The sequence below is a fragment of the Bacillus rossius genome, chromosome 1, assembly GCF_032445375.1.
Source record: "Bacillus rossius redtenbacheri isolate Brsri chromosome 1, Brsri_v3, whole genome shotgun sequence".
Taxonomy (NCBI): domain Eukaryota; kingdom Metazoa; phylum Arthropoda; class Insecta; order Phasmatodea; family Bacillidae; genus Bacillus; species Bacillus rossius.
In genome coordinates, this window is record NC_086330.1 from 305,397,093 (window position 1) to 305,416,393 (window position 19,301).

At 34.4% G+C, this 19,301-nt stretch overlaps 1 protein-coding gene across 10 annotated transcripts in view; it reads right to left on the reverse strand.

The window, feature by feature from the left end:
* The window catches only part of LOC134527858 (piggyBac transposable element-derived protein 3-like), a 72,646-nt gene extending 53,861 nt beyond the window's left edge, over positions 1–18,785 (reverse strand). For 4 of the 10 annotated variants that reach the window (XM_063360835.1, XM_063360830.1, XM_063360828.1 and 1 more), the window contains exon 1: positions 13,149–18,785. The gene's annotated coding sequence lies outside the window, so the exon portion shown is untranslated. The remainder of the gene's footprint in view (positions 1–13,148) is intronic. The other 6 variants (XR_010074302.1, XM_063360833.1, XR_010074301.1 and 3 more) reach the window with 3 other exon arrangements.
* Positions 18,786–19,301: the final 516 nt, after the last annotated feature.

Consider the following 19,301-nt stretch of genomic DNA (forward strand, 5'->3'; position numbering starts at 1 on the left):
AAAATTGTTCAATGAGAGAAAGTAATGCCATTTTTATAAACAAAGGACCTATATACATAATTAAATAAATCAATGCTTTGCACGTAGAAATAATTTTAGTCGTCATGTTTTTGTTTCGTTTAAAATATACATTTTCCTTTAATTAAAAGCAAATGAGGTTTTTGCGAAACGGACATTTTGTTCAAAACTATGTCTCGTGTACACTTTGCGTCAAAAGGTGTTAATTCTACTTGTACTCAAATTAACACACCCTTATGGTCTGCATGTACTATTTACGAAGCTTTTATGATATTGCTTGAAAAACACTAATGGTAAACATTGTAAATTTCATCTATCAGTATTGCTGCAAATAGCTTTTACTGTGTACCATTATATTTTTTATGCAATATCTAAAATGGTTTTAGGTAAGTTTTGATGTAACCTCAAATTAATGCATTTTCGTTAATTCAGTTATTAACTTTTTTGTCTTGCAAAATGGGGCTGCACTTTGAACAATATTTGCAACAATATGGATGAAACAATGTTACAATATTGGTTACCATTTGTGTTAACATAATTATCGTAAAATATGTATAAATGAAAGAGCCAGGGCTTAACTTGCACTAACACAACAATAATATCATCACACAGCCAAGGACAACAGTTTATTTTATATTTATTTATGTGTCAAACAACCAGTAATTTCTGTCAGTGTAGCATCTATTTATCTGACATAGACAGTAATAAAGTTGTGTTTATGCTCTGAACGTTACGTATTGTATCTCATCATGTATGGCTTGTTTATTATTCTGTTGAAGACTGCATCAGTCTACTTGGACCGATGCGCGCATGTATGGTATAAATGTGCGGCATGTATTTAGACTTCGAAAGAGGTTGTAATAATTTTTTAACGTTATTATTATTAAATTACATCTTTATTTTTCAGTATCCAACCACCGAAGTTGAATGGAAGAAAATATCACAACATTTTGACACTGAAATTACCCTCACTGTATTGACGCTTGTGACGGAAAACATATTGTGATTCAGTACCCTAAAAACAGTGGTAGTATGTTTTTCAACTATACGGGAACTTTCAGTATAGTGCTCATAGAATTTGTGATGCTACCTATAATTTTCAGTACGCAAATATAGGATGTCAAGGAAGAATCTCTTGACGGCGGAGTGTTTCGGGAAACTGACTTTTATCAGAAATTATCAGACAACAGACTTTCTCTCCCACAACCTGAGCCTCTTCCAGGACAAGTGAAAGCCTCGCCTTATTTGCTTTTGACAGATGAAGCGTTTCCATTACAGGAGAATATTATGAAACCCTATACCGGCCACTATGACAAGGGCTCGCCTGAGAGAATATACAATTACCGACACTCGCGTGCTCGGCGAATATTGAAAATAGCTTTGGACTTTTGGCTAGTGTCTTTAGGGTGTTCAGGAAGCCCATGGCTATTAGTGTTGAAAATGCAGTGACTGTAACTACCACATGCATATACTTGCAAAACTTTCTTCGACTAAGTTCAACTTCCAAACAAATTTACTCACCTCAAGTGTCATTTGACATGGACACTCAAGACGGAAGCATCATTCCTGGATCATGGCGTGAAGTTATCCAAGCCAATACAGGAATGACACCTCTGGTAAACAAACCACGCAAGTCTTCTGAAGAGGCAAAAGCCATGAGAGATGAGTTTAGGCAGTTCTTTGTGTCTGAAGAAGGACGTGTACCATGGCAGGACCACTATGCTTGGAACAATAATCTGTACACTTTGCACAAAGATATTGTAAGTGTAAACAGGCACAGAAATGTAGGTGTACTTACTTAAAATAAGTAGGTATTGGAGTACACTTACAACAAGTGTGTGGAGTTGTGGTGTATGGTAATTAACAAATACACTAAACACTGATCATTAAACCCTTCAACATTTGTTGCATTAAAATTATTAATCAACTCGAAAGAAAAAGAGAACATTTGAGTCTGGTAGGTGGATGTATAAATAAGAGAAATGTAAATAATAAAAAAAACAAAACAAATATTTTATTGAAATTAGAATAAAATACAAGGCCGTTCCAGGCACACATTTACCCAAAATAAAAATAATTATGGATAGCTAGTAGTGCAATAGCAAAAGTTTCTGACAAAATGAAAAAAAAAAATGGTTAGTTCGCTCGGCTTTTTAGGGAGATGAGTTAAAAAAAATACCTCAGGACCACTGAGTGTCCGTTGCTAACTTCGCAGATGTTTATAGGGTATGCAAGCATCAGCAGTGCAGGATGTATCCTACCGTACTGGAGATACGAATATCCTGCCTCTTGGAGTAACTCTCCATCACCAAATCTTCAGAAATATGTGGCCGCTATGTCTTAACAACATTTTAAGACGTAAATCACGTGCCCGCACTGAAATTATTTATCACTTTTAACGTTTATCGGAAACCGCCAGATAAACACATCCACTAGCCGCAATGGCCATCACCTGATGTTCCAATTTTTAAAGGAATAATGGACGACCGGAAACTGACAGTTAACGTTAAAGTCAAAAAGTTGTAAATTTACCGTAAATATCCTCCGCAGGCCTGGAAAACACAATAAACACACGGCCACGGCAAAGTTACTGTTTGTTTTTCCAAATCTTGCAAAAAAAAAAAAAAAAAAAAAAAAAAACAGTCTGGCAAGGGCCTCTGCGGGCTGCATACGCCCAGAACACTGCGCCAGCAGCTCTGTACAGCACTGTACCGGTACAATATATTGTACATTAGTGTGTTTAATGTGTAAACTTCTTTCACTTGGTTTTGTGTAAGTTGTATGAATACAAAACCCTGATGTAGATGCAATCTGCAAAATATTTGATTTTTTTGAAATATTATAAACGCAATATGTACACGGATTTAACTACTTTCAAAAATTGTATGTTAGTTCCTCTAACCAAATGGGGCTTATTTACAGACTCAACCACTTTCCACATCTCTATACTCTACGGTGTCCAGCGTTCTGGTCTGCCAGACGTTTTGTTGAAAGGCAACAAGCTGTCCTGGTCTAAAGTTTACAACCATTCTTAATGTTTATTTCCATTATAGTTAGTAAAGTATGAAATATTTCACATCAGAGAAAGTATAATTTCTTGTGACATTGCCATTTCAATGTTCTTGGGAATATGATATAATACAACAATGCACGCACTATGCACAACTTGACAAAAACTATCAATATTTTCCCCCCGAACTCAATATCATTTCTCCAAACCATTGGAATGTATCTATGTGCATTGTGTTACATCACATTTGCAACATCAATGTAATACTTACGTCACAAGAAATTACTTTCTCTGATGTTAAATATTTAATACTTTACTAACTGTAATGAAAATATTCATTAAAAACGGATGTAAACTTTAGATTGAATACAACTTTTTTACACATGTCTGTGCAGTTTTATCTTCACTGAGTTTTTTTAAATGGAACACAAGCTATCCTACGTTCTACTTGGCCCTAAACCAAGTAATCAATATTAACCTCATATCCTGAAAGTTTATCATAAATGAAATAGAAAAATTAAATTGTCACAACTTGAGAATTATGGTATCTAATAAAGTTACCTGCTTTGCAGCGAAGATAATTGTTAAACAATTTCCTGGCGTGATCCTGCGAGCTTCCCGGGTGTAGGCGGGTTATTTATTTTATTTATTTATTTATTTATTAGATTTGTGACATGCACACCAACAGCCGAAGCTTTGGAGGTGTGCACAGAACAAGTAATAAAAACACGACACATACAAGCGAATAAATACAACATAAACAGGATAATAAAAGATGACACATACAAGCGAATAAATACAACATACATAGGATAATAAAAGATGACACAATAACAAACAAAACAAAACAGCAACTGAGATAATCTTAACTAAATGATCTAGAATGGGAAGAATAAACAGGATTATAAAATTACTCAAGATATTAGGGTAATCATAAAAAATTAAAATTTAAAGTTTTTAATAAAATTTCCATATTTATTGAAATTTGAGATAAGTCTGTAAATTAAATCATTATTATTGTATAAGGAACATAATAGGGATCGAAGGCGGCTTTTGAACTGCGGGACTCAAATACCAGAGTTATCAAGTAAGTATAAGCAATTAATTTTTGAACTATAGCACTTAAACACAAACAGGGCATCCAGATGGATGCGACGATTTGAAAGAGATTCTAATTTTGGTAATTGATGGTATCTAGAACTAATTATTTTGAGAAATTTATTTTGTATGGATTCAATTTTGTCACTATCGGTGGTGTTAATACTGTTCCAGATAACTGAGCAATATTCGAGTTTACTTCTAACTAAGGACAAATAAAGAGTAAGAATGGATTCAATATTAGATGCATAGTAAGTTATATAATTTATTAAATATAAGGTTCTAGGGGAAAAGGATACTAAAGAATTAACATGTTGATGAAAGAATAGTTTGGAGTCAAGAATAACACCAAGATCTTTTATACTAAGAGATTTGGAAATTTATTAGTTGTCAAGAAAATAATCATATTTAACTGGATGAATTTTCCTTGTGAAAGAAATAATTTTTGTTTTATCTTTGTTAAGTGAAACTAAATTCATTTTACACCAATTATCAATTTCAGTAATATCAGATTGAAGAAGCAGACAGTCATTTAAGGAGGAAATTTCTCTGGATATTTTAAGATCGTCAGCAAACAGAAAACCAGTAATATGATGAAGAACTTTAAAAATATCATTGATATAAATATTGAATAATAAGGGAGATAAAGTACCCCCTTGAGGCACACCAGAAGTAGCATGATATAAAGTAGAAGTGTTTTTATTTAGTGAAACAAAGAAGCATCTATCTTTAAGGTAACTAGTAAACCAGGTTATATAATTATTACAGAGACCGAAATTAGAAAGTTTAGCTAGTAAAATGGAGTGATTGACAGTATCAAAGGCTTTAGCCAGATCAAAATAACATGCATCAACCTGCCCCCTTGTTGTAACTTTATTGTATATAGGATTAATAAATGAGAAAAGATGAGTAGAAGTTGTCATACTATTTCTAAAGCCATGCTGATTAGGAGCTAATCTGTTGTTTATTGGGAAGTTAATATGTTTAAATATTATTTTTTCAAAGATTTTAGTAAAGCCATTTAATAATGATATAGGCCTATAATTAAATACACTGAGTTTACTACCCTTTTTATGTATGGGAATAACCTTAGCTATTTTCCATTTAGTGGGAAATACTTGTGATTTTAGACTTGTATTAAATAGATGCAACAATAGAGGCATTAGAATAAAAGAGCAGCCTTTAATAATGAAATTTGGTATACCGTCAGGACCAGTAGACATAGTTGGTTTTAATGATTTAATTCCCCATAAGACCTGGCTTTCTGATAAGAATGATACAGGAATTGAATCGTGAATGATATCGGGATCAATGATACGAGGGTGGTTGGTGGATGGTACATATACACTAGAAAAGTACTTAGCAAAGACATTAGATAGAATACCTGGATCATTACAGATATCACCATTGACATTAAGAGAATGAGATTCACTATAACCATTTTTCATAACATTGACATATCTCCAGAATTTTTTAGGGTTATTCTTAACCTTATTATTGATACTACGATTCCAATTAGTTTTATCACGCTTAATAAGATTTTTAACTAGTGCTCTATATTTAGAGAAAAAAAGGTAATACTGAGTATTATTGTTTCTTTTATAGAGTTTATGAAAGTGTTTTTTAGATTTTAAGGCATGAATTAAATCACCAGAGAACCAATAAGGATGTTTAGAGGCCTTGCGTGTGGATAATGGAATGTGAGTATTGATTTTATCACAGATTCAATATGTAAGTTGATCTACAAGAGCATCTACATCAGTGGTGTTATAATATTCATCCCAATTGTGGGTTTTTAGAGAGTTATATAGGCTTAAGTAATCACCAGCTTTGTAGTTTCTGAAAATAGAATCTGGAGTAAAATTGTGTGAGGTCGCCTCAATAAGTAGTTTAATAAGTAGGGTAGGATGATAGATATCCTCTTTGACCAGAGATTCAACAGCTTTTTCAACCACACAATGGGATAGATTAGAAAGACAAAGATCTAGAAGGTTATTGGAAGATTGTATTAGGTTGTGCTGAATTAAATCCAAATTAGATATGAAATCAAGTACGCACTGAGCCTTGGATCTGACATGTGCATGAGCAATATTGAAATAGTGATTACCTTTCCAATCTATCCCAGGTACATTGAAGTCACCTAAGATAATCACATTATCATGAGAATTAACGAGTTTTTGTTCAAGAGCTTCAAAATACAATGTGAATAGATTAGGTGATGTAGTTGGAGGAAGATAAATATTACTCAATGTTAAGTACTTATTAAAAGCAATTTTAATATTAATCCATACGGCTTCTACTCCACGATAGTCATATAATTGAATTAGCTGAACAGAAGGGAATTTATGTTTATTCACTGCGATCAACACTCCGCCACCACGTTCCATTGATGAGAGTAGCGGATCCCTATCGGTTCTAAAAATAGAATAATTATCGGTGAAATAATGAGCATTGATACATCTTTCGTTGAACCAAGTTTCTGTTAGACAGATTGTGTCATACTGAGTATTAATAAGATTATCAAAGAATTCAACGGATTTTGTTCTAAGTCCTCTAACATTCTGATATGCAATTTCCCATTCATTAAGATTGGGCATTCACTGGAAAGTGAGTAGGAAGCACTCCTCCAGGCCCTGGCATAAAAGTTGCTGGCATAAAAGGTGACGATGTACTGCAGGAACTTGGGTAGAATTACCGAGAGCTTCTGGAGATGGATTAGGACTAACAATTTGGTCTTGATGCAGTTTTCCAAAGAAAGGACTGATTAAACAGCCACTGGGCCAAAAAACAATATTATTAATTCTACTAAAATCTTCTTCCAGAACAGATACATGGAAGGAGGCGTAAGAATTATGCTTTGTCCGGAGCTTGGCCACTTTGACTTGCTTGAGATTTAGTTCGTTGGAAATATAATCTACGACTTCTTGTTCCGTGACAGACGGCTCAAAACGCGTGACAAAGAGAGCTTTTGTTTTTTTGTAAATAGGTTTAGCAATTGTTTTTAATGTTGAAACATTCCTGATGCCAATTTGTAAGGGATTTTTCTTACGATCCGTGTTAGATGATTTTCTATCGGAGTTTTCATTATTCGTGGACTTGCGTGAATGTTGTACTACGGTGAAGCCGTCTTCGTCGACGAGCTGTTTACCGTTTTTTCTGATGACGTCGTTGGAGACGCTGAGTTGTAAGTGGGTCACTGGTGGGCGCACTGTTGCCAGATACACCGGATGACTCGACACAAACAGGTTTCTTGTTTGAGGAGACTTTTTTTACTACTTGACTGTATGAATTAACAGAATCAGTCTTAGAAGATAAGATCTGTTTGATCTGTTGCAGTTCATTTTTTATCTCTGCAGTTTCACTACGAGAGTCGATAAGAAGGGTTTTTAACACCATATTCTCGCTTTTTAACTCGTCAAATTTCATACTGAGGGATTTCACGGCCGAGATTAAGTCTTCCATGGTGGGATCAAGAAGTTTTACCGTCCAAGCTTCACTAGATGATTTTTGCTTCGATGAACTTTCACTTGCTTTTTCAGATATTCCCGGCGAGTTAGAAATCACTGTTTTAGTAGGCGATCTGAACATTTTAGTAACCGTGTCAGGAACTAATTCAATGATCGTATCATTATTATCGGGTAATGAAAACCCATGAATGTCGGAAAGATTAAGCAGCGATGAATCAATTATGAGTGGAACTCGAACTTAACGATAGTGAAGAAATAATAACACATTAAAGCCGGGGAGCGCGCGCGCACGCCGTCGACTATGAACGCTCAGCCGTCAACAAAACCAATACCACCCTACACTTCCTTCGCCTTAGTTCTTTTATGATGCTACAGATGTCTCACGCCATATACCACAGTCTCGTGCCCTTCTAGAGCAACATACCGTACCACAAATTACGTTCATGCGTTTTGATATAAAATATGATAATACAGTATAGATTTACACATTCACAGGACACATCGTTGCACTGCATTTCATAAAAGTTAATGCATAAGCAAGTTTGGTTTATTTTATTTTAATGTTTTCATCAATGCCATGTTTGGCGTGTTTCTTACAGTCTTCTGTTACTTAAACTCAATATCTTAGATATGCTAACAGTTTGGATAAAGTAGTTTGCAATTGCAGATTTGCAATTTTTTAATTTGGATTTTGTAACTTTTACAATTCATTTTTTAAAATTATTTTCATGAACCTAGGTAGTTTCAGTAGGCCATTTGAAAAATAATTCAGTAAGTTATGGTTGAAAACCACGTTCTTACAGACAACCCATGAAATAGTTCCACTCATGTCAGTGATGGCTCTGTGAAAGTGAATAAATGTTTCTTAAATGTTACACACCGATAAATATGAAAATTATGTTTTTAATGAAAAAAAATACTTTAAAGCAAAAATTAATAAAATTTATTCAATCATATTAAATTTTTGAAGAATATGTTCTTCAATTGAATGCCAAGTTACTATATTTGCCGACTTTTAAAATATTATAACAGGGTTCTACTGTATTCATTGTATCACCATTGGTTTAAAGTAGCATTTAAAGATATACCTTAAATAATATAAAAAAATGAACATGTGTTACACCTTTGACAAACTATTTTAATACTTTACACAATTTGTTTTATTAGTTTGATTGGAAATATATATATATATATATATATTATAGAGGTATTTGAGAAGCCCTCAATAGAAAGGAATTTTATGTTTATTATTTTTACTTCTTACCTCTATGACTTTGTCTTAGCCCTGTTATGAATTATATTTACAAGTATTGTCTCTCTATGGTCAGGTCAATTTGTTTTACTCTTTAATATTTTTATGTTTTATCTTGTTTTATCTAAGTAATAATTTTATGAAATGTCTTTGCAAACATTTGTTAAACAGCGACGAATAGGAAATGAGCTTGCACATTTTAATATTGTTTTTGGGTCATGACTGAGGAAAGAGGATATGTGATTGGACGCTTGACTGCGCATATATTTTATTGAAACAATTTAGTAATTTCCAGTGAGATTTCGGAGTGTGTTCAATACAGAAAACTTTCTAACTGTTTAAAACAAATTGGAACTTTAGTTTCTGTTCTACTATCATGGGAGAATGATTAGAGAGAGAGAGAGCTCCGTGATTTAGTCATAAATGAATATAAGAATATCACGTAAAACATTGGAACGACGACTGAATAGCTAGAATATACGTGAAAATTATGATTTTGTAAGAAATGCCCGGAACTACGCAATGAAGAAGAGGTAGTTACCGATGTTCGGAGCTCTACTAAAGAATCGACGATGACGATAGGTTTTTGACTAATAGCCTAAATAGAACTAGATCAACGACTAATTAAGAAGAAAAAAAGGAAACGACTATCAATCTTCGAGATGGAAGGAGTCCGACGGCTGTAGACGGCATCGTAGACGGTGTACCGGAGGACATCAGCCTTCTAGACGACTCCAGGTGACCGACGCCAGTCCTGCGGGAGTACCAGCAGCACGAGAGGAGGTGCATCGAGACGGAGACCCAACCAGCGACATCGGAGGAGAGACTGAGATCTAACCAGCAACATCGGAGGAGAGACAGGGGTTCGGAGAGGTTTTCCACAGCCTCTTGGTCTTGTAACGACGCGACGAGGTTTGTCTGCCCCATCCCGAATTAACAAGAACAGCGAGAAGTTACCTGTCCTATTCTAATGTCAAGATATCTTAAACCATGATGTTTACGATCAAGACCTAATTTGAAACTTGCAAAACCAACTTAATACGACTTAAAGACTTGTAGCTTGTACATACTGGACCTGGTTAATTTACATTGAGCAGTAATATGTACTAGATCGAAGTTAAAGTCTGTTAAAGTCATTAATTGTCTTGAATGTTTAAAGAATAGCCCCAGGTCCAGAAGTCTTGAGATAGATTGATCTACCGAAAGAGACTGAGCTGGTAGTAACAAAAAAGGACTAATTTGCCAGGTAAAATGTGTTTCAATAAAATTTAAAATATTGACTGATAACCAAACCATTATTCAGTGATTCAATTACGTAAAACGTAATTAATTCTGAAAGACATTTAAGTATAACTGATATTGAAATTTTGTTTAATGAAAAACCTATTTAAATATGAATAATTGTCCCAAAGGTGTTTGTATGTTGCTAGCTAATCATTGACTCTGTCACTTTTCATGTTACATTTGAATATGTTGCAAAAGAGTATTGTCACCCATACAACCATAATTTTGACCCTAGTAAAAAGTTAAATTTTCATTATATCTTTATTTTTCCGATTGATAACCATACTTGCATATCATGTGTATGTTAAACCAGAGAGAAAGAATTATTTAGCTTTGGCTGTCTTGAAAGAATAATTAATTTTTATTACACTGAGATCAGCAGCCATAGAGAAGTTAATGCTTTTAAACACACTACCAGTTAAAGAATATTGTTTTAGTCATTATATTTGTTGATTTTAAGGTCATAATATTTACACCAAAGAGAAGGAGACATACTGCTAAGAAAATATACGACATTTTATTTTCTGATATTCACACAGAGTCAAACTACACCAGTACATACAACCTGAGAATAATATACTTTCACTACCAGCGTAACAAGACATATTTTATTTAATATTCTGTAGAGGTTAGTAGTTATGCTACATACACAATCACAACACTAGTACTTTATAGAGTTTTCTAGGCGCCCAACTATAATACATTTTACATCAGAGATTTTGGCATTTTAGGAAATATACTCCATAGAGTAATTCTGGTCACCCAACGGTGGCGCACCCTTTTAGAAATTTTGGTCACTCATCCTTGGTGCTGTCTGAAAAGGAAAAAAAAAAAAGGGGAAATTCTGAAAACACTTCAATATATTTCTGCGCTTCACTGAACTAATAATAAGAATGCAGTTCTTATCATCCTAAACTTCCATAATTCGCCAGACCAGTAAGAAGAATCTACATATTTTTTTTTATAAATTACTTGACAAAAGTTAACAAGTTTCTTAAAATATTTCGTTCCGAATAGTTAGCTATATAATTAAAACTAATATCAACATTTCAACAGTATTTAAAAAAAAAAAAACATGAAAGATATATTTTCCTTTTAAAAGTATGTATGTTTACTTCTTCTTTTGAGAAGTTATGTTATACGAAGCAGTGGCAAATGTATCCAAATACATTTCACAACAATTGTCCAGAAATATGACGAAATAAATTAAGCATAAATTTCTGTATGATTAAAGTTGTATGATTAAAGTTTGTGCGGCTTGTAAAACTTTTTTTTTCCTTCGTAATATTAACACATGTAAGTATGTACAGTCACCATTTCAAGGGGCTGTTTAGTAATATTAAATGTTGTAATCATCCTGTGTTGATCAAGTGCTTAGTGACACTGTGACATGACAATATCCACTATCAGCACAGCACTGACAAGAGGAACTGAGTAAGGACTTTGACAGGTCAGTGTGGCCGATGATTTGACCACTCTGCATTCCATAATGCAGTTCATGATAAATTTGATAACTATTAAAAAGTATGTATTACAACATTAATTTGCATTTTGACATACTTCAATATGTAAATAAATTACATTTCACGTTGTCACGGGGGGGGGGGGGGGGGGGGTCGATCGGTCGGCTTTAGGGTGGAAGGTTAGTGGGCGCCACCACGTGGTACGGCACGTGGACCCGGTGAGACTCCTAACTCAGGGCGTGACGTCGCCCATGTGAGACGTGATATTCCCCCTTGAAAACATCTAGCACTAATTCCTGCCCGCTCTCAGTGTCGGGCATGCTTTTACCTACGCAGTGGGCTCTCAGGCGTCCCACACGCCGTCACACTCCACGTGGTCACACAGATTGAAAATAAAAGAATAACATGTTAAATTCACACACCTGATTTATTCCGCTAATTCCGCTCACACACGTACACGGTTGAAACTGTACAAAACGCCCGCGGCACGAATCGGTTTAGGGGTGATGAGCCACCACGTGGTCACATATTAAATTACGTAGTACGAGGAAAAATACCGAGACTGGCCGTAAACTAATTAATGAAACAGTTCCCCGACCGAGAGTAGCTCCGAGGACTAAAAGAAAGTGATTGAGACGAAATTAAAGTTAAAAGAATTACTTGGCAGAGAAAACAAGCGGTGAGGTCCCCGGAGTGCTGATGCGTCTGCTCTCGGTCGTTGATAGTGGAAGACTGGGGCGAGATCATGGCTCGCTCGACTAACATGGCGTCCTCCCGCCGAAACAATTGCTGTTAAAAGATATTAGCGAATTCGTGCCACGGGAAACTAAATTAACATGACAAGAATGCATTGAAAATTATGTAACAATTTTTGAATGAAGAGAAAAGATTGTACAAATAATAATTATTAAGATTGAAACGTAATTATTGTCTGGCTTCGGGTTTCCTCGGGAATGTCCGGAAACGCTACGATATTTTAATACATTATTTTAAAATAAAAGTACATAAAACCCTCCCGGCCGATCTGCAGTCACGTTGCACTTAGGGAATATAAAAACAACACAATTATATATACTTATGTTTTTAGGGGTGCGGCGCACTGGCTCGACAGCGCCCTCTTGCCGGGCGAGCACACACGCATGCACGCACACGCATGCACGGGTAGGCGGGAGGTTTGAATGGAGGGTGGGTGGTGTTTGGGCGGTGGCATATCGGACTTAAAAGGGGCCGCAGGCCCGGACGATGTCAGCGTCTTGATAAAGTTATTTACCAAAATATAGGGCCACCTGAAAGTGGTGAATAAAAATGAGGTATTTCGTCATTATAAACAGTTAAAAGCGGTATAAAAATTCGTTAAAAAAATTGAAAAGCGTGTTAAAAATCTGTAAAAAAATTACCGGCAAATAATATTATTTTATTAAAATTATTTTTCCATTGAATTTCCTATACAAATATGCATATATACACTTTATCAACTTTATAATAGCATATTAAAACTAATCAACTTAGCATGTAATATATAATGTATTTATATTCAAGCCACTTAATGCATATACCTTGCAATAAATTTTAAAAATATATACATAAATAGGTATATTTATACTGATAATTTATTTAAAATGTACAACAATGTCCCTAGTATGCTTGAAATGGTTGGCTTGAAGTATCAGACTGCAGTTACAAGAATCAAGTCTTTTCGTAGCCACTCCACACGACTGTCACAATACTTGCTCATCATAATTTTACTTCCTTCATCAAAAATAAAAAAAGCCATCTATTTAAATTCCTTTACACGTTCATGCAAAGTTAAAAATTTTGGCATGTTGAACTAACCAACAATTAATTACTTCCAAGAAATTATTTTTTTTTGAATTTCAGGACCTAATGTGTTGCATTCATTGTGAATACTGAACATTTCCAGAACGGTGCCATTTTGGAATAGTGGCGATATTGACTTTTAAAAACATTGTGCTGTATTGGATGGATAACTTACAGTTCAAATAGAAACCACAAGCACAACCTGAAATCTTCCGAAGTTAAACGTTATCTTAGGTTAGGTTGGCGTTATTTAAAATACTTAATGACTGTAAAATAAAAATATTTTAATCCTTTAATTATGGTGCTATTTACTTGCGATTGGAAAACTTCGGAACTGTTCGGGTGAGCGGCTTTCTACATCTGGATAGACACATCTATGCATAGAAAGAGTCGGTGACTCTTTGGTCTAATTTGCAGTATCAACAAAGAAGATGGCGCGTGACTTTATTAATAAAATATATTACCACAATCGTTTCGACAGATGGTTCTATTTAATTTTTTTCCAACAGCTCTATATATACGACAAGTTATCTGAGGTTAGAAAAAATATATTATAAATTGGTAACGTTGCTACGGGGAAAAAAAATACCGTTTGTTTTCCAATCCACTTCCCTTACCGCATGAATTTATGAGAATACAAGTTTAATACTCTACTCACGTCAGATTTTTAAGGATTGTTGAAATTTCTTGCCGTGTTTGCAGTTATAAAACGTATTGCATATTGCATATTATTTTCGTAGTAAGGTGGTACAAGTTGGCACTGTCTCTGTTGTGTTGAACAAAGGAGTTAGTAAAATTTTTTTGCGTATTTCGCGTGTTTTATCGTGAATTGTCAAAACAAGGAAATTTCGTGGGAAAATCAGATTTCATGAATATTTCTCGTTTTTCGTAGTTTTTTCGCGATCGCGAAAATTGCATGGCCCTACCAATATATCATTTGTGCCGAGCATGAACAACCATGGCACTGCTCTGAACATTGAGAGATTGTTTTTTATTCTCTTTAAAGAGTCCTTGACTGTGGCTCCACCGGTGCAGAATCCGTATGTTTGTTTTCCTTTCCATGTAACAGTTATGAAACATGATGTAGGTGATTCACAATACATACAATAAATACATTACACTTGAGTTAGTGCTGCACATTGCTTCAAGCAGGCATTGCAAATGGAAATGTCTTATGGACATTCATTTAGGCAAATTTGTACTATTATACTACAATGAAATAACAAAAAAATATCATTCTTAAACATATCAATTTTTCTGAAATTTACAGTGAAAATAAGATACACCCATTTGATTCAGCTCGATGTAAGCTCATGAAATTTAAAGTAATACAATGTACAATTATAAGTTTGAATTTATTGACCGTTACCCCACATAGCACACAATTTTGTGGGTTTGAGAGGGCTTACTTGTAAGAAACAAACTAAGTGAAACATTAAATTTCTTAGAACGCTTAACCCCTCAAAAATATTCATATACTTTAAATTATGTTTAGAATTAAAGTTGTATAGTTTTAATAAATTAAAATATAAAAAATGGTAAATAACGCAAATGTTTTACTGAAAAATTGTATATGTTTTGTCATATAAAATTAAAATATTTTTCTAAAATAAATGATGACTTAAAAATTGTTATTTTTTTTAACAATTTATTTCACTGGCACATGTGCGTGCGGGTGAGAATTAATACGCCCTGCATACTTGCTATTTCTTTCGCTGTACACATGCTACACCTTGGGTGCAGGAGTTGCGGTAGGTACAGACAACGCAAACAAAGACGTAACGTAAAAATATTTGTGTTATTGTGATGATTATACTACGAAGGACGTTCCAAAAGTAAGTTATGCAACTCTTTCACACAGAAACTTTATTGCCAAACAAAATGCACCATGGCATCACCTTTCACTTTTTTCAGACATAGTCGCCACCGGCATTAAGACATTATTCTTAGCGTGCAATCAGTTTGAAGAAACCACTCTGGTAAAACTTGGTGCCCTGCGATGCAAGGAATTGTCACACAGCCTGCTCCACCTAAGCATTGTTTTTGAAGTGACACGCCAGTCCCGCGTTTGGCGACTACGTTGTCAGTGTCTGCTATACTGTCTTTTCTTCGGCGCTCTGCGCGTGCGCCATTCCTCCTCCGTTGACGCTACTTACGTCATTGAACCAGCAATGGGTGCGGATTCTTAAGGCGATTGCTTGTTTCACCTAGCGTATCATCTGCTCTTTCAAAAAAAAAAAAACAAAGACAAAACTTACTTTCAGAATGTCTTTCGTTTAAACAGAGGGTAGCCAAGTCTATTTGATGGCAACTGAGTGAAAGCATTTTTTTTTCTTCTGCTAATTGTTGCGCCATATTGGTTAGGCTTAAACGCCTAAAACGGCTGAAGTGAAGTGCTTGCATTGTGGAAACTATTTTAAATGACATAGACAGTCACATTTATAAAAAAAATATATAACTAAGGAGATTCAAATGCAACATTTGTGCAATGTTTTGGGCGGAACAATATGACAATGATGAGGTAAAAAAAATTACTTCAGTTGTCACTGCATGCCATCTCCTAACAAATCCTAACTCCATAACTATAAGCCTGTTACTGTTTCTTTCGTTTTTGATGACTATGCCTTGGCGAGACTCGATATGCTTGCCAAGGCGTGCCAACATCGACCCTCCAAAAAAATTGTATTTTAAGGAACTTGTCGTTTCCTGAAAATTTTATCATACAAATGCAATATTAAATGATAACACATAATACTTCTTCACTTAGTTTACTTGTTTTGTTAAAATACACAATAATACATGGTACAGCATAATATATTAACTTCTAAGAAAATTAATGAATTGAAGAAAAAAAAAACTGTTGAAGCTTTGTTTTACAAAAAAAAAAAAAATACTATTACGTTACATTCACTTTAGTGGCACTGCCATGCAAACAGGCCTGGTTGCCAAACTAACTTTGATTATACAAATTTTAGCCTGCATAACTATTAACCAACATATTGTGTTATTTAAATTCAGAGCATACACGAGATCAATAAATATGAAAAATTTGTCAGTCCATAAATTAAATACGAGTGAAGTACCATCGAGCTACGACCTACTTGGGAATGTAACACTTTTTTTTTAAAATTATTTCCCATACGGATTAAATGGAATTTTTATTTCATCAAAGATTAATCAGATTACAAAGTGGTGAAAACTAAAATGTCATTAAAATATAATATTATACAGTACCGCTTTCGATACTCCAGCATTATACAGACACTTAATTTTATTTTTAGTGTGCTTCAGTTAAGGATGTTCGCGAGTGATTGCAAAGATTTATTACAATGTTTGAATAGGTAGGTATTAAAACTACTCAAAAATTTGCGCAACAAAATATGTACGTAGTGGAAACGGCGAAAACTATAAAACGCTGAAATGGTTTTTCGTAACTTATTGCATGAAGATGAAGTACTCTGGTTTTCGTATTTTGATACCAACCCATCACTAGTTGAAACATTGTCATCAAAATCGTCCCTGTCTTTGGGTTTTGTATCACCATGCGAGCGAGAAGTTAGTTTAGGAGAACAGAAACATCAGCTTAGTCAATGATTGAGTGCATGAACTACCTGAATTCAATTTTGGAGTATCTTACTGTAAGACACAATGCATGAAGCTTAACATAGTGCATACAAAGTGTGCTACAAAGTGTTTCATTAACAGCACGGTAAATTCTTAAAACATGCATGTCAAAGTGTAACGCAAACATAAGGCTTCAATGCTAGAAGTCAGGGCCAGACAGATGAAGCTGTCTCGTTCTGAAGAAAAAATATACTGGATTTTACAAAAACCTTTCATAGTTGTGTACGTATCTTAATATAAAATCAACAGTAACAATGAGAATCGCACAGATGGATACTTATCTTGCTCGGAATGCGACTGTTGCAGTGTAAGAGATTAACTTTGAAACAATTTCAAGCCGAAATAACCTTACTTATTATGTGGAAAATGTTCTTTATTTGTCACATTTACAGCAAAAGAGTTTTCAACTTTTCTCTAGGGGAGATACCTTGAGGCCTTGGTTTTTTTTATATTTTTTTTTTGACGTAGTTTTTTTCTATCACTGTAGGTAATGTAATTTGCAATGACACAAATTATATTTTACGAATTGATATTTCAAACAATTACATTCAGATTAGCACTAGTATAAAATCTGGTTCCCTTCCGTGAAAAAAAAAAAATGTTTCAGTAAATTAAATCCATTAAACTCTTACTATACCAAACAACATGTAGGCCTATTCATTTAGAACCAATGAGATTTTAAAGAAGTAATTAATGCAGGAGGGTCTTGGTGAAGAATGAGTTGTAGTGAGAGACACCACACTCGACCTTGCCCCAAATTGAATTTTTCTTACGTCCCTGACTTTAACAACTGTATCTACAAAATTAAAAATATTAGCCAATAAATCCAACTGGCGCAAAGTTTGACACAATGTAAATGATAATGATGAAACCGATATTCATTATTATACTTATCACAGCTCCGATCACACAACAATTCATGAATTCAACAATATATGAATAGCATAAGCCTAGCGGTTGATGATTGTTTAAAAGCTCCATCACTGTCGCCAAAGTCTCAACCATAGATGGAGTCCTGTTTAATTTTGATAAAGTTTAATAAAATAATAAATGAAAAACCAAATTGGTGTGAAAAAGCGGGACACGTTACAATAGCTGGGAAAATCGTGTAACGTGCCGGAGAAACCACACCAATGAAGTACGTCATACCGGCTGCTAGTATTGCTAGCATTCAAACCACCGGTTACATGTCTTAAGAAAAAAAAAACGTAAGTTACGATCTTCTGCATTAATATTGAAGTAGAAAATTGCGTATTCGAAAAATGATAAATAATCAATAATGCCATTCCCACTGACAAAACTGTATAGCACATCAACATTTAATCAAAGAACTGGCAGTCTACGTGAATGAAATCACGAAAAGGGCCTTAAGCCGCAATTGACTCAAGTCACTTTTTTCGCATTGACATTTCTATATTATACTTAAATAGACCTTTATGTTAGTAATGTTTATCCTAATTTAAGCAATATATAAAAAAAAAATTTACAATATAATGTGCTCAGCAAAACTTAGTTTGGATGTACATAGTTACTTAAATAATACCGTCTTATATAGGCCCAGTGTTGAGAACCAGCAACCAAAGTAGCATGCTATGAGACGAGCTTACATTGAATAGTTTACGTTGCCTTTCTTAGGATTTTCTGTGAGAAAAAAACCCAGAATGTCTATAAGCATTGTATGTAGAACCCGGTTGGTGGGGGAGGGGATATAGGGGGAATTAAGAAGCCCCTCACTGAGGAAGTCCACTTGCACTTGCAAAATCGTGACTGTGAAACGGAGTTGATAAATTTAAACGTTAAAACTGGTCTCATTGAAAACTTTGTGTGTATTATAAAGTTTTCTGCTTATTGCATGCATATATGCCAAGATATGGGCTGTATACAATATACAAGCAGCCTACCAGAGATAATTGTGCCGGTTAAACCACACGCAAAACTCTCGGGCCGCGCGCGTTCCCATATGAATTGTAAAGATTTTCGCACCTGCCGACAAAAAAATAATTTTCATTCAATGTAAACGTGTTTCATCTATACACAATGTTATACATTTAAATGTTGTTTGCTGAAGCTTGAAACATTCAGTATACATAAAATGTCCTAGATATTTCCTTGATTGTACACATATTTTTTTAACATTATGTGATGAAGAAGTTGAAAAAGAAGCAATATATTTGTGTTGGTATTTCTACTGTTACTGATTGTGTCAGAATAAAAAATTCGTAGGCAGCCAGTTTGAATAGTAAAACATATCACACTATTGTATTTAA